This window comes from Hyla sarda, chromosome 4, assembly GCF_029499605.1.
Source record: "Hyla sarda isolate aHylSar1 chromosome 4, aHylSar1.hap1, whole genome shotgun sequence".
NCBI classification, from domain to species: domain Eukaryota; kingdom Metazoa; phylum Chordata; class Amphibia; order Anura; family Hylidae; genus Hyla; species Hyla sarda.
In genome coordinates this window covers 47,367,388-47,390,583 of record NC_079192.1, presented here as the reverse complement: position 1 = coordinate 47,390,583, position 23,196 = coordinate 47,367,388, and the positions used below count along the sequence as shown (strand labels likewise).

The following is a 23,196-nucleotide window of genomic DNA, read 5'->3' as shown; positions in this document are numbered from 1 at the left end:
AATCTGGTCAGAGGGTGATAGTAAAAAAGGAACTGTTTCTCGGACCCCAACGTCACCATTATAACGGAGATCTGCCCCCCCTCTGTCCGGCACTTCTGGGATTAGTGATGTGATGTCACTCGCCCGTTCATACAACCAGCGGCCATAGCAGTGTACGGTCCATAGCATTAGCTGCTGATTGGCTAAGCAGGACGGTGACATCACGTCCCTATATCTGGAAACAGGACAGTGCGGAGCAGATCTCTCTGGTAACAACAAGGTGAGAGAAAGTGCAGTTAGAAAAGAAAGGAAAAATAAACATGAAAACAAAGAGAGAAGGGGAATAATGAAAAAGAGTGTGTTTCATAGCGAAGAGGCCAGTGATTGGCTGCAGTGGTGATGCTGGTATATGGGTATACAGAGGGGTACTTAGTGACTCTTGCCCCCCTGGTGAGGTGCTGTATGAGGTCCCCTACGCATGGGGATGCCCTATTCCCCACTCCCCCATAAAAAAAAGGTGACATCACACAGTAATACACATACAGTTAAATCGAGTGACGCACAGGTGACGTCTTCTCTGATCACAGTCGTTCTCTATCCTTTTCAGGTCCATTTGACTCAGAACATCAGGAGGACTTCTTCCAGCCAAAAATTCCATTTAATAGCCTATGTGATTTCTAACATATCTTCAAATGACTTCATTAACTAAAAATTACTCCTTACCCCAGAAAAACATCCCTAAAAAAATGGCCTCTAGGTGTCTCACTTCTCTGCAATCTGCTTTGCTCGGTGTAGGAGAAAGAGAGCCTGAGAAAGCCTGGGTTGTGTACCTACCAGCTGAGGAACGGGACCCGATATCCCCGCAACGGGGGACCGTAGGAAGGTGAGTTCAAGTTTGTTTCTTTTATTTTTGCAGCCCAGGTACAGGAATAGTTAAAAAATGTTGCCGCATATCTCCATTAAATATGATCCTCACTGTTCCTCAAAGGTAAATGAAGGATACACTGGTAAATACCAGAGTATCTACAGCTGCATTGCCACAGTGCTGCAATGTGATCTCCCTCTCCCTTGTTTTAGTTGCAGCAACACTAGATACTCAGTGCTTAGCAAACCCTTTCCTTGCTGTGATCCTGCTGCTGCAGTCGCTTACACAGCACCTTGCAAACCCAGCATGTCAGTAACCCCCTTCTCCCTTCACATGCCATCTTTAATACATGTACTGTAAATCATCCCCCAGCACAGTGCCAACCTGTTTATTCCAGTGCCCTTTCTCCAGCATATTATGTGCTTTGATTGACCAGAGAAGTAAGGGAAAGTAACTCCCTGTCTGTGTACTCCTGGCAAAAAAAAAAAAAATAGCTCTGATCACATCCCCTGAAATACAGAAAACTAGAATTAGCTGTGCACCGTGTAGGGGTCTCAATAAGCCTCATTCAGAGACTAAATAACAGCAAAGAGAGAGCCTAAAATCACCTTGGCACCACTCCGAAGGGTTGATCTATGTTCTCAAAAATCTTTTTACACAACATAGACTGGAAATTTGCTGCCTAATCGATTGGATGCTGAGTTGTCCTAACAGTCAGAGATTGGGAGTAAGTGGTAGCCTGTGTCAGCAGGGTTTGCAGAGTTGGGTGGTGCTCTTCCAGTGGCAGCCGTGCCCTGTGGTTTGCTGTGAGCAACCACCCTGCCTGCCGTCTGCTCCTGGTATAACTAACACTTAACTGTGACAGTCACATTGTCCTCTGGGCATCTGCCTGCTGCAGGGACTGGCAACAGATTAGCTCTAATAGACAATAACAGTAAGACCTGCAAAACACCAGCAGCTGGAGCATGAAGACAATGCATACAATTACCGCTATAAAAGCATGTCCAGGGGCACCTTCCTGCTGAGCCGGTGGATCTAATCCCATCAAGGACAATACCCTCCAGAGTGCCCAACCGTACTGCTTTCCTCTTATTAAAATGGGCAGAATTTGGGTATAAATTCATTTCATTTACATTTTAATTAGTTTAGTTAATTAGCATTTAATTGGGGTGGGGGTGGAGGACATGTGAACTGATCGGAGTCTTTCTGGGCCTTTAAGAATTTTAGGTGGCATGAACGTGAAAGGCAGGTTTATAGTTATAACCAGGCTGAGCCGCTGATAAAAGGCCCATTATGTGCTGTAGTGCCGACCAATTATACTAATGAGAGGATGTAAAAAACACACCAGGCTACAGATGTAGCAGAATCAAGCTTATCAGATGTAGCAGCGATCAGAGTATTGGATGCATTATGTTCGGTGCACCACACGTAGCAGTAGTGAAGTACATGTTGCATTAGGTATACATCAAAAAGATCTCAAATTCCACTGACAATTGCCCCTGTAGAAGCATGTAATGGTGTGGCGACCACAGGGTGTTGCAGTATGTAGCAGGGTCTGGTGGTATTAACCCTGGGGGCAAGATGTTGTTAACCACTTAGTGTTCGTGACGCCAGGGTGAGGTTGTTTCAGTATAATAACCACCGACAACCAGCCCAGAAACGGTATGCAATAAAGGGATGTCCACGGCAAGGGTTTTACAATAACTGGAACTTTTACTTGGAATATTCAGGAAACAGTCTTTACAGTAATGCAGTTTCCACAGAGACAACTGGGACTCAGGATACCTCGCAGGCTTGCTTGGACTTGTAGTTATTGAGATATTTAGGCAGGCCACTGTGCTACTAATATATTCCTTAGCTGAGTAGTAGTCACTGGATTTGTAGAGAGAATTGTAAGTCACGTTTTAGAAGTGGCTGCTGTTCCTTAGACTTTGGCCTGGATGCAATTGTGCAGAATTGATGCTGCTATAGTGTACAGGATGAGAAGCAGGGACTAAGAGAGTGAATATACAGACTACAGCCCCTTATATACTAGGGGGCTGGACTAAAGCCCATTGGTTGCTAATGCCTGGGGTTCCTGTGCCCATGGAACTCTGGGTAGATCACATGACAGTGGGTCACATGACCAAGGAAGGTCCTATACATTTTATACAAACTGTACAACTTTACACATATGAACAATAGATACACATAACGAATATACATTGCATTTATATGAGACAACAAAGGGGGAAGCCCTGCAGGAGAGCCCAATGGACCTAAGGGACTCTTCCTGAGGGGACTTAAGTCAATGGCTGTCCGGAAATACTGGGAGTTGTTATGTTGCAACAGCTGGAGGCTCTGTTTTGGAAACAGTGCTGTACCAGACGTTTTTAACCCCTTAAGGACCAGGCATTTTTCGTTTTTTGCACTTTAGTTTTTTCCTCCTTACCTTTAAAAAATCATAACTCTTTCAATTTTGCACCTAAAAATCTGTATTATGGTGTATTTTTTGCGCCACTAATTCTACTTTGTAATGACATCAGTCATTGTACCCAAAAATCTACGGCGAAACGGGAAAAAAATCATTGTGCGACAAAATTGAAAAAAAAACGCCATTTTGTAAATTTTGGGGGCTTCCGTTTCTACATAGTACATTTTTGGTTAACAATGACACCGTATCTTTATTCTGTAGGTCCATACGGTTAAAATGATACCCTACTTATATAGGTTTGATTTTGTGTTACTACTGAAAAAAAATCATAAATACATGCAGGAAAATTTATACGTTTAAAATTGTCATTTTCTGAGCCCTATAACTTTTTATTTTTCCATGTTCAGGGCGCTATGAGGGCTCATTTTTTGCGCCGTGATCTGAAGTTTTTGTCGGTATCATTATTGCATTAATTGGACTTTTTGATCGCTTTTTATTAATCTTTTCATGATATAAAAAGGGGCTAAAAATGCGCTATTTTGGACTTTGGAATTTTTTGCGCGTATGCCATTGAATGTGCGGTTTAGAAAGCGGTATATTTTTATAATTCGGACGTTTCCGCACGCGGCGATACCACATATGTTTATTTTTATTTACACTGTTCTTTTTTATTCTTGGAAATACCAGGTGATTCAAACTTTTATTATTGGAAGGGATCATTGAAAGGCTTAATGATTTTTAACACTTTTCTTATGCCATATTATAGCCCCCAGGGGGGGGGGGGGGGCTATAACATTGCATGTACTGATCTTTACCACTGATTGATCCATCTCCATAGGAATGCATCAATCAGTGTTTTCGGCGATTGAATGCTCAAGCCTGGATCTCAGGCTTGAGCATTCATTCGGCGATCGGACTGCAGGAAGGAAGGTAAGAGACCTTCCTCCTGTAGTACAGCTGTTCGGGATGCCGCGATTATACCGCGGCCATCCCGAACAGCTCCCTGAGCTAACCGCCACATTTTAGCGCGGCTAAAGGGTTAATAGGGCACGGCACCTCGATCAGTGCCGCGCACTATTAGCGGCGGGTCCCGGCTTCACTATGACGCCGGGCCCACTGTGATATGATGCGGGGTTACCGTGTAACCCCGCGTTATATCACGGGAGCGGGACAAGGGGCGTAAGTTTACGCCCTTGGTCCTTAACAGGTTAATTTTTATTGGGGAGGAGGTGTATATGTAGTCTTTTACTCTTTATTTTGTGCAGTGTAGTGTTTTAAGGGTAAATTCACACGGGTGGGGGTTCACAGCAAGTTTCCCGCTGGGAGTTTGAGCTATAGCCGAAGATTTGCCGTAGCTCAAACTTAAAGCGGGAAACTCGCTGTAAGCTCCCCGCCCATTCAAATTTGGAAGGTGATTTGTATATTTGGAGGTATTGGTTGCATGCCTGCTGAGGGGTATATGTGATATCTGGAGACCCTCTGGAGAGTCATTATTGGTATGTCCTAAACTACTAATGGCTGAAGGTTATATTGAATATCTTCAAATGAGAGACATCAAGCATTTCGCCTAAATCAATGTGTCTGATCTATGTGAAGCATTAATTGTACTAACCATACTTATGCCGCTTTAATTGTATTAATATCTGTCTGTAACTTGGATGTGTAAATGTCTAATTCCCTAACCTGCTTTTTACCCTTCTTGTAATCCCCTGATGAACCGTGTTATTGTATCTGATACACGGGGAAACGCGTTGGGAAGTGTGGGCCTAAATTATATCAGGAGAATTTTTTATATATCCATGGTTATTCCTTGTGCTTTCGTGTAGCAACTGGTTATTATTATATATAAGTTTTTGTGATAATGGTATTTCTCAAAAAAAGTGAAATTTTAGCTAATGTTGAGTTGTTTCCATGGTTAAGCTAACTAATGTGACACGATAGTGCCGATTTTGTCAGTGATTATATGTTTCCCAACCAGTATGCCTCCAGTTGCTGCAAAACTACAACTCCCAGCATGCAGAGACTGCCCAGGCATGCTGGGAGTTGTAGATCTGCAACATCTAAAAGGGCCAGACGTTATAGAACTACAACTTCCAGCATGCCTGGACTGTCTGGGCATGCTGAGAGTTGTAGTTTTGCAACATCAGGAAGGACACAGTTTGGAGACCACTGCACAGTGGTCTCCAAACTGAGGCCCTCCAGATGTTGCAAAACCCCTCGCAAACTCACCAGCGATCGCCGCCAGACAGGAGCCGCCACGCAGGAGTGATTGCCGCCGGACAGGAGCTGCCACAAAGGAAATGCTTTGTAAATGCAATTGTTAACCCTCTAAATGCCAAAGGAGTAAGTAAATGCTTTAACTTATGATGCAAGACAGAAAAATCTAGAAAGACACAGACGCAATGTAGAAAACGTTATTACTTAGGCCTTCAGCACCTGGTATACATTCTTAATGTCCAGTTAAACAAAATAGTCGCACAAATATAATATTAACACCTTTATATATTGTCATCCTGACTCAGTGTTCATATACTTGGTCCTCAATATGAAAATCACAGAGACAAACTCCATAATAGTGTAATACCACAAAAAATACAAGAGTTCATATCTATATATATAAAACTCAACGTGTGTGTGTGTGTGTATGTGTGCATATATGTATGTGTGTATGTATATATGTATGTATGTGTGTGTGTATGTATGTGTGTATGTATGTATATATGTATGTATGTGTGTATGTATGTATGTATGTGTGTGTGCATATATGTATGTGTGTATGTATATATGTATGTATGTGTGTTTGTATGTATGTGTGTATGTATGTATATATGTATGTATGTGTGTTTGTATGTATGTGTGTATGTATGTATATATGTATGTATGTGTGTATGTATGTATGTATGTGTGTGTGCATATATGTATGTGTGTATGTATATATGTATGTATGTGTGTATGTATGTATGTGTGTATGTATGTATATATGTATGTATGTGTGTATGTATGTATGTGTGTATGTATATGTATGTATGTGTGCATATATGTATGTGTGTATGTATATATGTATGTATGTGTGTATGTATGTGTGTATGTATGTATATATGTATGTATGTGTGTATGTATGTATGTATGTGTGTGTGCATATATGTATGTGTGTATGTATATATGTATGTATGTGTGTATGTATGTATGTGTGTATGTATGTATATATATATATATGTATGTATGTGTGTATGTATGTATGTGTGTATGTATATGTATGAATGTATATATGTATGTATATATGTATGTATATATATGTATATATGTATGTATGTATATATGTATGTGTGTATGTATGTATGTATATGTATATATGTATGTATATATGTATGTGTGTATGTATATATGTATGTATGTATGTATGTGTGTATGTATATATGTATGTATGTTTATATGTGTGTATGAATGTATGTATGTATATATGTATGAATGTATATATGTATGTGTGTATGTATGTATGTATGTATATATGTGTATATGTATGTATGTATATATGTATTTGTGTATGTATGTATATATGTATGTATGTATATATGTATGTATGTGTGTATGTATATATGTATGTATATATGTATGTATGTATATATGTATGTGTGTATGTATGTGTGTATGTATATATGTATGTATGTGTGTATGTATATATGTATGTATGTGTGTATGTATATATGTATGTATGTATATATGTGTGTATGTATATATGTATGTATATATGTATGAATGTATATATATGTATATATGTATGTGTGTTTGTATGTATGTGTGTATGTATATATGTGTGTATGGAAGTTTTTGTGGAACATACATACATACATACATACAAACGGCTAAAGATATTAACATGAAACTTGGCACACATGTTACTTATATGTCAACAACAAACATAGGATAGGTCATTTAACCCTTACTCACTCCCATTTTCCAGGGGCAGGGTTTATGTTTAAAGTCCCATACAAGTCAATGGGAAATATGTTACTGCATAACTTCCAAACGGCTGGAGATATTTCAATAATACTTAAACTTAAAATATAGGATAGTTAATTTAACCCTTAACTACCCCCATTTGTGAGGTTTTTTTTTAAGTCCCATGCACACCAATGGGAAATGTATGTTCCCATATAATTTTCGTACGGCTGGAGCTATTTCATTACCTGGTACACATATTACGAGTCGGGGTGTGAGGACAGGATGGGAGGTCAGGATAGGAGGTCGGGATATGAGGTCGGGATAGGAGGTCGGGTAGGAGGTCGGGATAGGATGTCGGGATAGGAGGACAAGATAGGAGGACGGGATATGAGGACGGGATAGGAGGTCTGGATAGGAGGTTGAGATAGGAGGTCGGGATATGAGGACGAGATATGAGGTCGGGTAGGAGGTCTGGATAGGATGTCGGGATAGGAGGAGAAGATAGGAGGACGGGATATGAGGACGGGATAGGAGGTCAAGATAGGAGGTCGAGATTGGAGGATGGGATAGGAGGTCAAGATAGGAGGACGGGATATGAGGACAGGATAGGAGGTCTGGAAAGGAGGTTGAGATAGGAGATTGAGATAGGAGGACGGGATAGGAGGTCAAGATAGGAGGTCGAGATAGGAGGACGGGAAAGGAGGTTGGGATAGGAGGACGGGATAGGAGGTCTGGATAGGAGGTCGAGATAGGAGGATGGGATAGGAGGTCAAGATAGGAGGTCGGGATAGGAGCTCGAGATTGGAGGACGGGATAGGAGGTCGAGATAGGAGGACGGGATAGGAGGACGGGATAGGAAGACGGGATGTGGGGTTGGGATATGACAATAATATATGAGGACGGGATATGAAGTCAAAAGCTTCCTCCTTTGTTTATTTTCCTCCCCAAAAAGGATTAGAAAGGAAAAAGCGGGCAACGCCGGGTACTCAGCTAGTGGGAATATAAAATATATAATCTTTATTAGATATCTCTAAAACACATAAATAAATAATGGGTGAGACCTAATATGAAAGAGAACCAGAAAGGCACCGAAGGGGTGACAAAAATATCAATATCCTGTGAACAATATTGCACTTATGCCCATATGGAAAAGTATATAAAGGACCCTATCTGCCACATATAACACTGCCCACAACCTCCAGACAGTAAAATAAGGTTATAGCAAACCACGGTGCGGGGCTAGTTGTCAGAACAATATACAAAGTATTTCTAAATATGCTAATAATGCCAGTACATGTGTCTAATCAACAGAATATCACAAGAGCATAAGATGTAATAGGTTAAAGTGCTTACAAATATGGTACACCGATTCCGTGCAACATACCCCTATGTACGTTTCGGCGGTGCCTTTCTCAATCCCCTTGAAAAAGGCACCGCCGAAACGTAAGTAGGGGTACATGGCACGGAATCGGCGTACCATATGGATAAGCACTTTAAAGGGGCTATCCGGCCAAAGAGCAGCACCCGCATTCTATGCAGGGCTGCGTCTCCAGTCCCGGAAAGCTCTTTGTTTACGCGACACGATACATCACGTCATGGCCGTCACGCCCCCAGTCCCGTCTGGCATTACGTCACGTCTCCAGTCCCGGAAACAAAGAGCTTTCCGAGACTGCTTCACGGAGATCATGGGGGGGGGGTCCCAGGGGCGGGCCGTCTACGATCAGACACCCTATCCCCTCTCTTTTGGATAGGGAATAATATGTTTTTAGCTGGATAACCACTTGAACCTATTACATCTTATGCTTTTGTGATATTATGTTGATTTGACTCATGTACCATCATTATTAGCATATTCTGGTATCTCTTTGTTACATGTGTGGGTATAAGATGTGGTACGGACATAGGGGGAGATTTATCAAAACCTGTGCAAAGGAGAAGTTGCCCAGTTGCCCATAGCAACCAATCAGATCGCTTCTTTCATTTTGCAGAGGCCTAGTTCAAAATGAAAGTAGTGATCTGATTGGTTGCTATGGGCAACTGGGCAACTTTTCCTCTGGACAGGTTTTGATAAATCTCCTCCATAATGACTAATGCATAAATTAATAAAATAAAACGGAAAAAAACAAAAAAAAACAATAAATAATACAATAATAAATACATGAAAAAATATTATAAATTAAGTTTATAACAAAACAAAGTTTATTATAAAGCGAAGTATATAAAAACCTACACCTATAAAATGTGTCTTTATGTTCATTGCTGAAAGTAATTGTCCCACCATTAAAGGGGTACTCCGCTGCTCAGCATTTGGAACAAACTGTTCCGAACGCTGGAGCTGGCGCCGGGAGCTCGTGATGTCATAGCCCCACCCCCCTCATGACATCACACCCGCCCCCTCAATGCAAGTCTATGGGAGGGGGCGTGACGGCCGTCACGCCCCCTCCCATAGACTTGCATTGAGGGGGTGGTGCTATGACATCATTAGGGGGCGGGGCTAGGACGTCACAAGCTCCTGGCACCGGCTCCAGCGTTCGGAATAGGTTTAGGCTATGCTCACATGGAGATCCATTTGGAGCTCTGTCAAAAAATCAGTTTCCATAGCAGGTCCTGAGCAAACAAAAAAAAATGCTGCAAAATGCTGTAAATTTTTTGTCCAGTCAGATCCTGCTAAATAAACAGACACCAGGTAGACCCTATTATAGCTAATGGGATCTGTTTTTCTCAATTATTTTGCCCTGGCCTATTATGGTTGTCTTTTTAGATTATCAGTGAAAAGATAAAATTAAGAAATCACAAAGGCTGGTAGCCCATACTAAAGAATCGTCACCAAGGCCTCATTTAATCCAAATGGACTTAGTATCTGCAAAGTTGGGTTCACATTACGGAATTTCCAAGCAGAATTCTGCTTTGAAATTCCCTGCAAAAATTCTGGTGCAGCAGAGTCCCATTGCTGTCAATGGAATTCTGCTACACTGTGCACACGACTAAATTTCACCTGCAGAGCATTCCGCCTCTGAAACTCATCTGCGGGATAACTGAACGTGGTCATTCATTTGGCAGAATATCGTGCACAACAAATTGCTGTCTATGGGGGATGCTCCAGCCGACCTCTGAATATCCGTAGTGTGATCCCAGTCTAACAGATTTCTTTTCTTCAGCACCGATTATAAACCAACAGCGAGATGTGGTCGACGGGTATGTTGTAAATAGGGTTTAAATGATATGGAAGGAATAATGTGCTACCTTTTGGTTCAGATTAGAGATGAGCGAACTTACAGTAAATTCGATTCGTCACGAACTTATCGGCTCGGCAGTTGATTACTTTTCCTGCATAAATTAGTTCAGCTTTCCGGTGCTCCGGTGGGCTGGAAAAGGTGGATACAGTCCTAGGAAAGAGTCTCCTAGGACTGTATCCACCTTTTCCAGCCCACCGGAGCACCTGAAAGCTGAACTGATTTATGCAGGAAAAGTCATCAACTGCCGAGCCGAGAAGTTCGTGACGAATCGAATTTACTGTAAGTTCGCTCATCTCTAGTTCAGATAATTAACACTGGAGCAATGTTTGTTTATTCATCTGTACAGCATTTGGGCAGTTCTGCCGATATACTTGCATCATTTTCTGCAGATTTTCAGCAGTGGATTTTGCTACTAATTGGAGTCAAGAATTTTTTAGTATTTTTTTTTTTTCTTTTTTTGATAGGATGTATTGTTGTGGTTAATCTACTGATCCTATGATCAAGTTCAGAGCCTTTTTGTAAGAGGATTGGCATTTTCGTGTTGTTTCATCGAAGTCAATGGGTCGAAAAATCAGTTGCAGAAAAGGCACAGCAAAATACGCACGTGTGACCCTACCCTTACACTTTACTGCACAGCTCATGTAGGATGATTGGCCAATGAGTCCATAGCTGAGAGTGAACTCTCCAGATTTATTAGACTTAAAATGAATAAGGTTGTGTTGAAATAAATAACAGCACAGACGTTGGGTATGTCCGCGGGTGTAAGTAGTTGTTTCCTTGGTATTTTTACTAGGTTGTCGACTTAGCGCTCGTAAATTTGTTGACAATGAATCTCTACTAAACGTGATCGCAAGTCAAAAAGGGGACTGTAAAATTGGTTGTTAAAACAGATTCTGTCGTAGGATGCGCCAGTTTCTCTGAACCATGTTTTACATTTTATTATGGGAAGTATTAAACGTAATGTTCAGTTTTTAAAGAATTTGTTTTACCGTTTCTTCTCAGATGGTTTAAGACATTCACCCTATCACTGTATCAACAGTTCAAATCGTACATTTTAATATCAATTATGGGGGCGTCTATGGGACTTCCAGCAAATCTGGATTCTGCTCAGTTTAACAACCGGCAAGTTTTGGGTTCCAAAGTTACCGGCAATTTTAAACATGTATCCTGCCGCCAGATCAACATCGGAGTTGTGTTTTGAAGGGGTACTCCGGTGCTCAGTGTTTGGAACAAACTGTTCTGAACGCTGGAGCCGGGAGCTCGTGATGTCATAGCCCCGCCCCTCATGCCATCACGCCCCACCCCTTCCATGCAAGTCTATGGGAGGGGGCGTGACGGCAGTCACGCCCCCTCCCATAGACTTACATTGAGGGGGCAGGGCTTGTTGTCATAAGGGGGCGGGGCTATGACATCACAAGCTCCCGGCTCCAGGGTTCGGAACAGTTTGTTCCAAACGCTGAGCACCGGAGTGCCCCTTTAAGGCTCTTTTTTTTTTGTGGGCTGATGATCAGGGCTTTCCTAGAAAAGGTAAGGTCATCCATGAAGAAGCAAATCCTCACTCATGGGCTGATAGGATCTCTTGTGCGGCCATTTAAAGTATCGCTATGGGAGGCACATGACCCATATGAACACAGTGATGATTATTTTAGGCCAGCTTATAGGGGTATTCCAGGCCAAAACTTTTTTATATATATATCCACTGGCTCCGGAAAGTTAAACAGATTTGTAAAATACTTCTATTAAAAAATCTTAATCCTTCCAATAGTTATTAGCTTCTGAAGTTGAGTTGTTGTTTTCTGTCTAACTGCTCTCTGATGACTCACGTCCCGGGAGCTGTGCAGTTCCTATGGGGATATTCTCCCATCATGCACAGCTCCCGGGACGTGACATCATCATTGAGCAGTTAGACAGAAAACTTCAGAAGCTAATAACTATTGGAAGGATTAAGATTTTTTAATAGAAGTAATTTACAAATCTGTTAAACTTTCCGGAGCCAGTTGATGTATATAAAAAAAGGTTTTGCCTGGAATACCCCTTTAAGACACAGGGAGAAGTTGCAGCTTATGAACAAGAGTCTTATTCAGCTGTAAACACGGAGAAGGCCTTGTGGACCTTTTGGGGGGTTGGGGGGGGGGGGTTTATGACCAAAGTGACCATAAATTAGCAGTTCTTGATTTTAGTAATTTTTTTGGACAGTGCAGCTCCCCAAATGTCCGTGCATGGAGAAACACTTTCAGCAGGTGTGCTGGCTATATTTGCATTCATATTAATATGATTATCACAGTGCTTCATGGGGTGTTCAGATTTCTTTTGTAAGCCGACTGCGATCTCTATTCCACAACGTTGTCTGCTTGGACTTTGTGTTATTAGCTCAGTGGTGTAGCAGACAAATGAATTGGTTGAACCGTCCCTTATTTTGGGGTGTCATTGTTTAGACATAAAAGTTGTAAGTCCATATGTATTCAGCCCCTTAACTAAGTCGTCTTTTCATTCCTCTGTTAAAATTTTAGATGATTTTCTACATTAAAATTCATTTTAATTCCTGGTTGCAGTGCAACAAAACAGGAAAAAGACTAAAAGGGGTGAATACCTTCGCAAGACACTATAAGGGTACGTTCACACGCTCATTCACACAGAGGAATTCCACACGGACATTCCGCAGCAGCAGAGTCCCATTGATATAAATGATATGGGATTCTGCTGCACTGTTTACATTCAGATTCCGGCATCTGCAAAAAGAATAATCATGTCTATTCTTTGTGGGGCGCGTGCACAAAAATGCTTTGCCGTCTATGAGACGGCGCATTTCCGAGAAGTCCTAGCGCAGGCATGTTCTGCTGATGCTCCGCTGTCGGTGGAATGTCTGCGCAGAAATTTTCCATGCGGACATTCCACCATCTGAACATAGCCTAAGGGTGCGTTCACACGCTATTACTAGCAGCGGATTTCCCCGCAGCGGGTTTCCCGCAGCGGGTAACCCACTGCGAATTACGCTACCATTCATTTGAATGGGTCCGCAGACAGTCCGCAAATCTGACACTATTGCAGACTGTCTGTGGACCCATTTAAATCAATGGTAGCGTAACTCGCAGCAGGATTCCCGCAGCAGGAAACCAGCTGCTAGTATTAGCGTGTGAACGCACCCTTAGGCTATGTTCAGACGGTGAAATGTCCGCATGGAAAATTTCTGTGCAGACATTCCACCGACAGCGGGGTGTCCCATTTCAGCCAATGGAGCATCTTAAAGTATGACTGGTGTAACACACACAGCTTCTTGCATTCCCATATGGGTTGGTTCCAGTTTCTTAAGTGAAGTTCATTACTGAATTTATGGGAGACAGAGATATGATAGAGATATGATAAACAGGTTAACCATTACTTACTTGAACAAACATTTTAAGCGGGTTATCATATTATTATTATTTTTTTAATTATTCCACCCTTTACCAGCACAGCATTTAATGCTACACTGCCCCCTATGGAGAATATGGATTGCACATTAATTATAGTCATGATCAAGCGTTAAAGGGATACAGGGGTACCCCACTACTTTTAAACTTAGAGGGACCTCCGTGGTCTCCGGGCCGGGACACGGAAGTCCGTGTTCATGACACCACCCCCCCTCCATTCATGTCTATGGGAGGGGGCGTGGTAACTGTGTACTAGCCATCACGCCCCTTCAAATAGACATGAATTGAGGGGATGTGGTATGGTGTCATGAACACGGAAGCCCCAGGTCTCCATGTTGATGAACGCCGCAGCGCAGGTCTTTTTTTTGGGGGGGGGGGGGGGGGTTCCCAGCGGCCAGACCCCAGTGATCAGACATGTTATCCCCCATCCTTTGAATAGGGAATAACATGTCTAGGGGCGGAGTAGCCCTTTAGGTGTCTGATCGTGGGGTGGGGGGCTTGGAGGTCCAAACTCTAGTGCCCAAGCCTCTTCCCCTGTGATCTTCAGAATGGGGCCCCGTCTCTCCCTGTGCATGGAGCAGCATTTGCTCTATGCATTCTCTATGGGAACATCAGAGATACATGAGCGCTGTACTCGTGTATCTCCAGTACTCCCAAAGACAGTGCATGGAACACGTGCCGACACACTGCTCCATGCACAGGGAGAGATGGGCCTTATTGTGGAGATCATGGGATGTGGGGGTACCTGAAGTCCCCACCCTGCAATTACACACTTATTCCTAATCCTAGGGCATGTAGTTTTGCAATACAGCCATATACAGTGGTCCCTCAAGTTACAATATTAATCGGTTCCAGGACGGCCATTGTATGTTGAAACCATAACTCTATGGAAACCTGGTAATTGGTTCTGAAACCCCCCAAAAATATAAAAAAATGAGGATTAAAGAAAAATAAGTAGATAAATAATACAGAAATAGCAAATCCTTACATATAAAAAGTAAGAAAGATCTGCTGGGAACTGTAGTCACTGGTCTATGTAGAGGACAGGAGCTTCTTCAGGGTCCTGTACAGAACACAGTGTCCTAAAAAAAAGTAACATGGAGCCGCCCTCACCTGGTGTCCAAAGGAGCAGCTAACCCTGGCACAGGTAAAGAGTACAGAACATGTAATACCTCCCTGTACTGTAGGGGGCGCTACCAGACACCAGTCAGTGCATACACTTCAGTAATACAGGGGTTTTACCAGTAAAATGTCCATTCTGATTGGTCAGTTCTTCCAGCCATTGACACGTTTTGCAGATCTATACTGTCTGTAGCATTGTATGTTGAGTCTGGGTTCAAGTTACAGGGGTCCAGAAAAGACCATTACAGGTTGAAACTATTGTATGTTGAGGCCATTGTAAGTTGAGGGATCACCGTATATACACACACATACACACTTGCAGAGAGCGCAGTTTTCTCCCCATAGCCTTATAAATTTCTCTTCCTGCCTGCTGCCCATTTAACAAGGCATTGCCATGGAGACGGATCAAGGTGGGGGCTGCATTAACGCTCACATCTGAGAAGCGGCCTTGACGATACGGTATAGAGAACTGCACTGCCACCTGGTGTCCACGGGCATGTATTACCGTGCACTGTCACCTTGAGCAGGGAGGGACACGGTGTATAGATTATAGGTTACTCCTGTGTGTGTGTCACTTTTTGTCGCTGTATGATATAAAGGCTAACGTGATGGGACATGGTTGTCTAGAGGTTCCTGTTGTGTGACCCAGTTGTGAGTGTATGCCAGAGGTGGAGCTGGGAGTGAGGGGAAGACGACGTGCTCACTGCGCTCGCTGTACCTGAGCTGTGCTTACCTGCAAGGTATCGCAATACATGAGGGGGAGATGATGACAGGGTGGAGGTATATCCATGGGTGATGGGAGGGGGAGGGCTGACATCATATCTAAATGTGGCGGTTGCACTAGTAGTGAGTGGGTGGTAAGATAAGATGTGTTTTATTATCCGCCATATTCATTATCTGGATTGTATTGATACGTTGTGTATTGTTGTATATTAGGCTGCGGTCTATGATTTCCACTATTGCCCTATAGCTCTCTTATATAAACACTTCTGTATTTTTATAGTGCACGCTTTATTTTAAATACATGTATCAGTATGTGGCGGCACTTTTTATGGAAGACGGTATTACGATAAAGGGAAGGGCACCAGTAAAAGATTGGCCCCTGGCACTGTATATAGCAGTGGATTCCAACCTGCGGACCTCCAGATGTTGCAAAACTACAAATCCCAGCATGCCCGGACAGCCAACGGCTGTCCGGGCATGCTGGGAGTTGTAGTTTTGCAACATCTGGAGGTCCGCAGGTTGGAAACCACTGTTAGATAGTTTGGCCTGTGTATCCATAATGCTGTATGTAGGTTTAAAGGATTATTCCAGGAAAAAACTTTTTGATCTATATATATATATATATATATATATTTATATATATATATATATATATATATATATATTTTTTATATATATATATATATATATATATATATATATATATAGTAAATTTGAGTAGCCGTATTAGTCCAGTGATGCAAAATTCTGTTAGTCCAATAAAAAAGTTATTACAAGATACTGAAACATTTTTTGATTTGCATCTATATATATATATATATATATATATATATATATATATATATATATATATATAGATAGATAGATATCAGCTGGCTCCAGAAAGTTAAACAGATTTGTAAATGACTTCTATTAAAAAAAAATCTTAATCCTTTCAATAATTATCAGCTGCTGAAGTTGAGTTGTTGTTTTCGGTCTGGCAACAGTGCTCTCTGCTGACATCTCTGCTCGTCTTGGGAACTGCACAGAGTAGAAGAGGTTTGCTATGGGGGATTTGCTTCTAAACTGGGCGGTTCCCGAGACAGGTGTCATCAGAGAGCACTTAGACAGAAAAGAACAACTCAACTTCAGTAGCTCCTAAGTACTGAAAGGATTAAGATTTTTTTTAATAGAAGCAATTTACAAATCTGTCACACCTTGAACGTTTGCAGAGTCCTGCACCGACTCCCGACACGAGCTGCAAAAGGTCTTGCTTGTATTTTACTACGAAAATAAACAAACATTCTGCTTGCTACAAATTGGGGTGAGTGCATCTTCATTCTACCTTTGAATAATTTACAAATCTGTTTAACTTTCTGGAGCCAGTGGATATATAAATAAAAAGTGTTTTCCTGGATAACCCCTTTAATTTTGCAGCATATGTAAATGCTATACAGTGCCATAGGGGTTACGTTTATGCAATATTGCGACTAAATAGCCACTACTCCTTTTTTTTTGCAAACCAAATGCTGATACTCACCAATACTCACCTTACTTGCTCCCCCCACTGTCACCATTCTCACAGAGCTCAGTCCGTCCAGCACTTTCTGGGGTCAGAATTTCCTCCTCAGCCAATCAGTGTTCACAACAATGTCCCCCATTTGGCCAATGATTAACAGAAAGGGCAATTCTTTACGCAGACACCAACCCCAAGAAGAGCTGTGCAGCGAGACTGGGCCCTGAGAAAACAGTGGTGGGTAGGGGAGTGAGAAAGGCGAGTATAGGATATATATATATATATATATATATATATATATATTTTTTTTTTTTTAAAGAAAAATACTGTCCAGAATACCTCTTACTTAAAATAAGAAGTTATCATAAAGCTTTTTTTTTTCCACCTACCTTGCTTTATTGTGATGCTGTTTTGCTGCAAATCTTGAAAAATCTCTGCAAAAAAATGTGAATAAACCCTAAATGTATTTCTGGGATTAGAAAAAACAAAAAACAGCACCACTGTTTACTATAGGCTGCATCTAGTACTGCACATATTCAAATGAATATGAGCTGCAATACCAGACACTGCCTATAAGTCACATAAAATCAGACCTTTTTTGTAATGTTAGACATTTCCTGTTGTATTTGTGGTGTCCCGGTACTGTACGTGTACTGTACCTTGTGTACAGTCAGAGTTCCTCCGTACTGATAGGATGCTCTTAGTGGGATAACCCCTAGTCGCCTCTTCCTTCTTTAATTTTATGTATATATTGTATAGTGTAAATGTTGCTTCCAGGACCTTAGGTCACATGATTAATAACTATATTGTTCTGCTAAGGTTAAGGACCTTCCAGGTCATGTGCTCATGTCACGTGATGTACCACAATGCTTTGTATTAGGACTGACAGGTCTGGGGGACCAATAAGCTTGAAGCCTGCCCCTTTAGATATTAGGGCGCTGTTATCCAATCCTCGCTCTCTTGTTTGGACCTTTCCCTTGGGATATGGCAGTGAGCGGAGCTCTGTACTTACCTACAAGACAAATTAGGCCTGAAGCCTACCCAATCCTGAGCCTTACTAAAGTCTACTCAGTCCAAATTCTGTTAATCCTACGTGACTGCTGGACCTAAACAATACCCCTAAATCCAGTGGAACAGCGTAAAGCAAATCCTTCAAGCTTATTCCCTACAAGGTCCCAACCAAACCTGTGAGGAGCCTAAAGTCCGGTCCTCTGTAAAGACTGTTACTACCTTTAACCTGCATAAAATCTGCAGCAAAGTTATCTTCAGTTTACTAAAATTGCGGTTGTGGGCAATCCTTTATTCCTCCCTATCGTTCCTGAGACAGGTGGCGGTAGGATACATATACAGAGAGGAACCCGCACCCTGGCGTCACGACAGTTAATGGTTAATCCAACACCCTTTCATCACTGCACAGCTACACCCTACCTACCCTACACCCCCAAGCTACCACATATTTATGATCAATACTGAATCACAAGATGTTGGTATTCATTGACCCCCTGATATCCAGTGTTGCCCTCTATTTTCCCAATCGATCCACTAAAAAAGTAGCAAATGCTCCCAAAAAAGACTGTCAATTCCTCTCCCATATGGTCGACCTACTAGATAACAATATGGACACTAGGAATGCTACATAAAACAATAGCTGTGGAGGCAGTAATGGCGTCCATATTTGTTGCCACCCACCTTTTCCAGAATAGATATAACTAATAACATATAACACATTTCTGAGGTAGACGACTAATTGATTTTATCGCTAGGGTATAAGATCTCGCCACACATGGGGATAACTTTAAAGGTCTTGTTCCATTATGAGGTAATAATGGTGGATTTCCTGTGCAGGATGCCCATTTGTTGGTAGTAAAGAGTGTCTCTTGCTCTGGAGGACCGGTTCTGTCCTGCATTCCACAGACAACCCATACATGTGAATGGGCATTCTGTAATGCTTGACGTCCCCTAGTGGTGGCACTGCAGAAATACTGAGCACCTAGGCTAGGTTCACACCTACGAAGCTCCGGACAGAATTTTCTGCGAAACTTCAGCGCTAGGACCGCGCGGACACTGCCATCCCCATAGTCTGTGGAGCAGATTCCACCTAAAGAATGGACAAGACAATTCCTTTTGGCAGCGGAATTTAAGCACACTGTTTGGCGGCATCCCATTGCAAGTAGAGATGAGCGAACTTACAGTAAATTCAATTCGTCACAAACTTCTCGGCTCGGCAGTTGATGACTTATCCTGCGTAAAATTAGTTCAGCCTTCAGGTGCTCCGGTGGGCTGGAAAAGGTGGATACATTCCTACGAAAGAGTCTCCAGCCACCGGAGCACCTGAAGGCTGAACTAATTTTACGCAGGATAAGTCATCAACTGCCGAGCCGAGAAGTTCGTGACGAATCGAATTTACTGTAAGTTCGCTCATCTCTATCTAATTGCAAGCAATGGGACTCTGCTGCACTGGAATTTCCAAAATGGACCAAATTTCAAAATGGAATTCTGGTTGCCTATCAGATCGGCATCTGTGCGGTCCTAGCGCTGACTAATTTAGTCGGTGCTGTCCGTGTTTGGAAGCTTCAGACAGAAGTTTTCTGTCTGGAGCTTCTCAAGTTTGAACCCAAGATTACAGCTGATCATTGGTCCCAAAATGGGAAAAAGAATTGGGATTCTCTTATTATCAAGGCTTATTCTAACAAGTAAGGATTACTCAAAAGTGGATTACCCCTTTAAATTACACTTCAGACAACCCCTTTAGAAGCCAAAATGGCTGCACATGTTTTTTTTTTTTTACTTTTTTTCCAGAATATAAAAATTGTCCCCCATACTGCCGGCAGTAAAAAAATAAAGATGTACATACCTTCCTCCGCTCCCCTGGGGTTTCCGGTGACCGACTCCGGCCTCCGCTGTGATCCTCTTCCTGGTTGCCGGTGGTCGGCGAGTCATACTGCGCTCAGCCAATCACCAGCCGCAGCAAATTCCCGACTCGGCCGGCGATAGGCTGAGCAGCAGTGTGACGTTTTCGGCCCCGGCAGCAGGTGCCGGTGTAGTGAAAAATTTTGTGTCTTGAAGCGTTCTCACACTGCCGCTCAGCCTATCGCTGGCCGAGTCTGACTTAGCTGCGGCTGGTGATTGGCTGAGCGCAGTATGACTCATCCAACCAATGGCAATCAGGAAGTGGATCGCGGCGGAGACCGGAGACGGTTACCGGAGGCCCCGGGGGAGCGGAGGAAGGTATGTACATCTTTATTTTTTTACTGCCGGCAGTATGGGGGCCAATTTTTATATTCTGGAGTTCTCCTTTAAAATGACTATAATACCAAAATATGCTTTTACTGATCACAACCAGATACTGAAACATGGTCATTTTTTTCTAATCTGTTTCTATTTTCTGAATGGAATTTTATTATTTCATTTCAGTACATGATTATGGAGGCAGCCATCTTGCCTAAATTGCTTTTAATGGCTTTTAGAGGTATGCTTTACAGCAGGACCCATAGACACAATAGACTGGTCCAGACCATCTTGATAGGAGAGATCTCTGGGCATGATCTGTGACCTGTCTAGAGGTCATTCTACAGGGAGGAGGGGGGGCGACCTCTGAGCTATAGTTATTCTGAATGGTGGTGGATCCGGTGTTATCTATATACCAGTGTTACCTTAAAGGGGTACTCCGCTGCTCAGTGTTTGAAACAAAATGCTCAGTGTTTGGAACAAATAGTCGGCACCGGGAGCTTGTGAAGTCATAGCTCTGGCCCTCATGACGTCACGCCCCGCCCTCTCAATGCAAGTCTATGGGAGGGGGCGTGACGGCTGTCACGCCCCCTCCCATAGACTTGCATTGAGGGGGCAGGGCGTGACATCATGAGGACCAGGGATATGACGTCACAAGCTCCCGGTGCTGGCTTTAAGCATTCGGAGCATTTTGTTCCAAACGCTGAGCAGCGGAGTACCCCTTTAACTGTAATCCTGTCTGTGATGATAGGTAAGAGACTGCTGTAAACTGATTTGTACAGAAAAGGAAGTCTCAGCTTGATATTAGGCCTAGTGATCAGGATGGAAGCTGCAAGATTTTAGAATTATTGTATTATATAAATAATAAAATGGAAAATTTGAGAAAAAAAAATCACCAAAAATTCTTCAAAAATATGTTAATCATAAAAACTAGATTTAAACAATAGGTCATTTTCTGATGACACATTTTGTGAGAGCTTCTATTCCTTGGTGTTTGTGGTATTTAAGTGGGAATTCCCTATAAGTGACTATAACAAGTAGCTCTCAGGACAACTTGGATACACGCCTTATGAGTTATTTTCAGATTTTGAGCTTTTATGTGTCTGTGATCAGTATATTCAGGGTTGGGTCTCACTGTTCCACAAGGAGACAACTATAATGGTTTCCCTCCCATGTTTTATACTAACTACTATAACTACAGGTACATGGGAACTTCAGCAAAGACATGAGTAATAAGCCATCTTTGTATATTACAACACTCATGATCAACTTAAAAAGGCCTTGTAGCCCAATTTTTTTTTTTAGATGTTACTGTCATTTAATAGTTCTGGTTCCACACACATTTTTTACACACATTTTTTTTATTTTTTACAATTTCTTTATACGCCCTATCGTTCCTGAGATATCTGGTCAATAGTTTGTCTGATAGTTTTATGTTGTATGTAGACAGTCATATATTGTACATCTTGGTAAAACAATAATCTTTCAAACACACTTGTGTTATCTCCTTTTAAAGAAACAATGGCTTACCGTATATACTCGAGTATAAGCCGACCCGAATATAAGCCGAGGCCCCTAATTCCACCCCAAAAACCCAGGAAAAGTTATTGACTCGACTATAAGCCTAGGGTGGGAAATACATCATCCCCCCCTGTCATCATCCAGACCCCCGTAATTAACACCCTCATCATCATCACCCTGTCATCATCCCCCCTTCAGCATCACCGCCTGTCATCATCCCACACCCCCACTTCATCATTACCCTGTCATCATCCCCTGTCATCATCCCACAACCCCCCATCATCATCACCGCCTGTCATCATCCCACACCCCCCTTCATCATCACCGCCTGTCATCATCCCACACCCCCCCCTTCATCATTACCCTGTCATCATCCCCCTGTCATCATCCCACAACCCCCCATCATCATCACCGCCTGTTATCATCCCACACCCCCCCCCTTCATCATCACCGTCTGTCATCATCCCACACCCCCCTTCATCACCACCTGTCATCATCAAACCCCCCCCCTTCATCATCACCACCTGTCATCATCCCACCCCCCCTTCATCATCACCACCTGTCATCATCCCACACCCCCCCTTCATCATCACCACCTGTCATCATCCCACACCCCCCCCTTCATCATCACCACCTGTCATCATCCCCCCCCCTTCATCATCACCGCCTGTCAATGTCTGAACAGTGGTCTTCAACCTGCCGACCTCCAGATGTTTCAAAACTACAACTTCCAGCATGCCCGGACAGCCATCGGCCACTGCTGCTTTCGTCATCATCCAAACCCCCCCCCCCCCCACCCCCACCCCTTTTAGTTTTGTACTCACCTCCCCTCGGTGGGAAGGAAGGGTGAGCTGGTCCGGGCCATCTGTGCTGCAGGGACCATCCGGTGGGGAGGGATAGTCGTTCCGGGCTGTCCATCTTTACCGGGGGGGCCGCTTCTCCGCGCTTCGGGCCTGGAATAGTGACGTTGCCTTGACGACGACGCACAGGGACGTTGCGCATGAACGTCCCTGTGTGTCGTCGTCAAGGCAACATCACTATTCCGGGGCCAGGCCGGAAGCGCGGAGAAGAGGCCCCCCCGGTGAAGATGGACAGCCCGGAATGACTATCCCTCCCCACCAGACGGTCCCTGCAGCATAGATGGCCCGGACCAGCTCACCCTTCCTTCCCACCGAGGGGAGGGGAGTACAAAACTAAAAGGGGTGGGGGGGGGTCTGGATGATGACCTCCAGATGTTTCAAAACTACAAGTTTTGAATTATC

The 23,196-nt window shown here is 42.9% G+C and overlaps 2 protein-coding genes across 3 annotated transcripts in view; one reads left to right on the top strand and one right to left on the bottom strand.

The window, feature by feature from the left end:
• Positions 1-17,909, bottom strand: part of LRRC8E (leucine rich repeat containing 8 VRAC subunit E) — a 156,355-nt gene extending 138,446 nt beyond the window's left edge. The window contains exons 1-2 of the mRNA XM_056570753.1: positions 17,845-17,909; positions 17,575-17,619 (exon numbers count right to left, since the gene is read on the bottom strand). The gene's annotated coding sequence lies outside the window, so the exon portion shown is untranslated. The remainder of the gene's footprint in view (positions 1-17,574; positions 17,620-17,844) is intronic.
• LOC130367858 (mucin-17-like) overlaps positions 15,566-23,196 on the top strand; it is a 74,906-nt gene continuing 67,275 nt past the window's right edge. The window contains exon 1 of one of the 2 annotated variants that reach the window (XM_056570748.1): positions 15,566-15,707. The gene's annotated coding sequence lies outside the window, so the exon portion shown is untranslated. Of the gene's footprint in view, positions 15,708-16,901; positions 16,994-23,196 lie in introns of those variants that run through there. The other variant, XM_056570749.1, reaches the window with a different exon arrangement.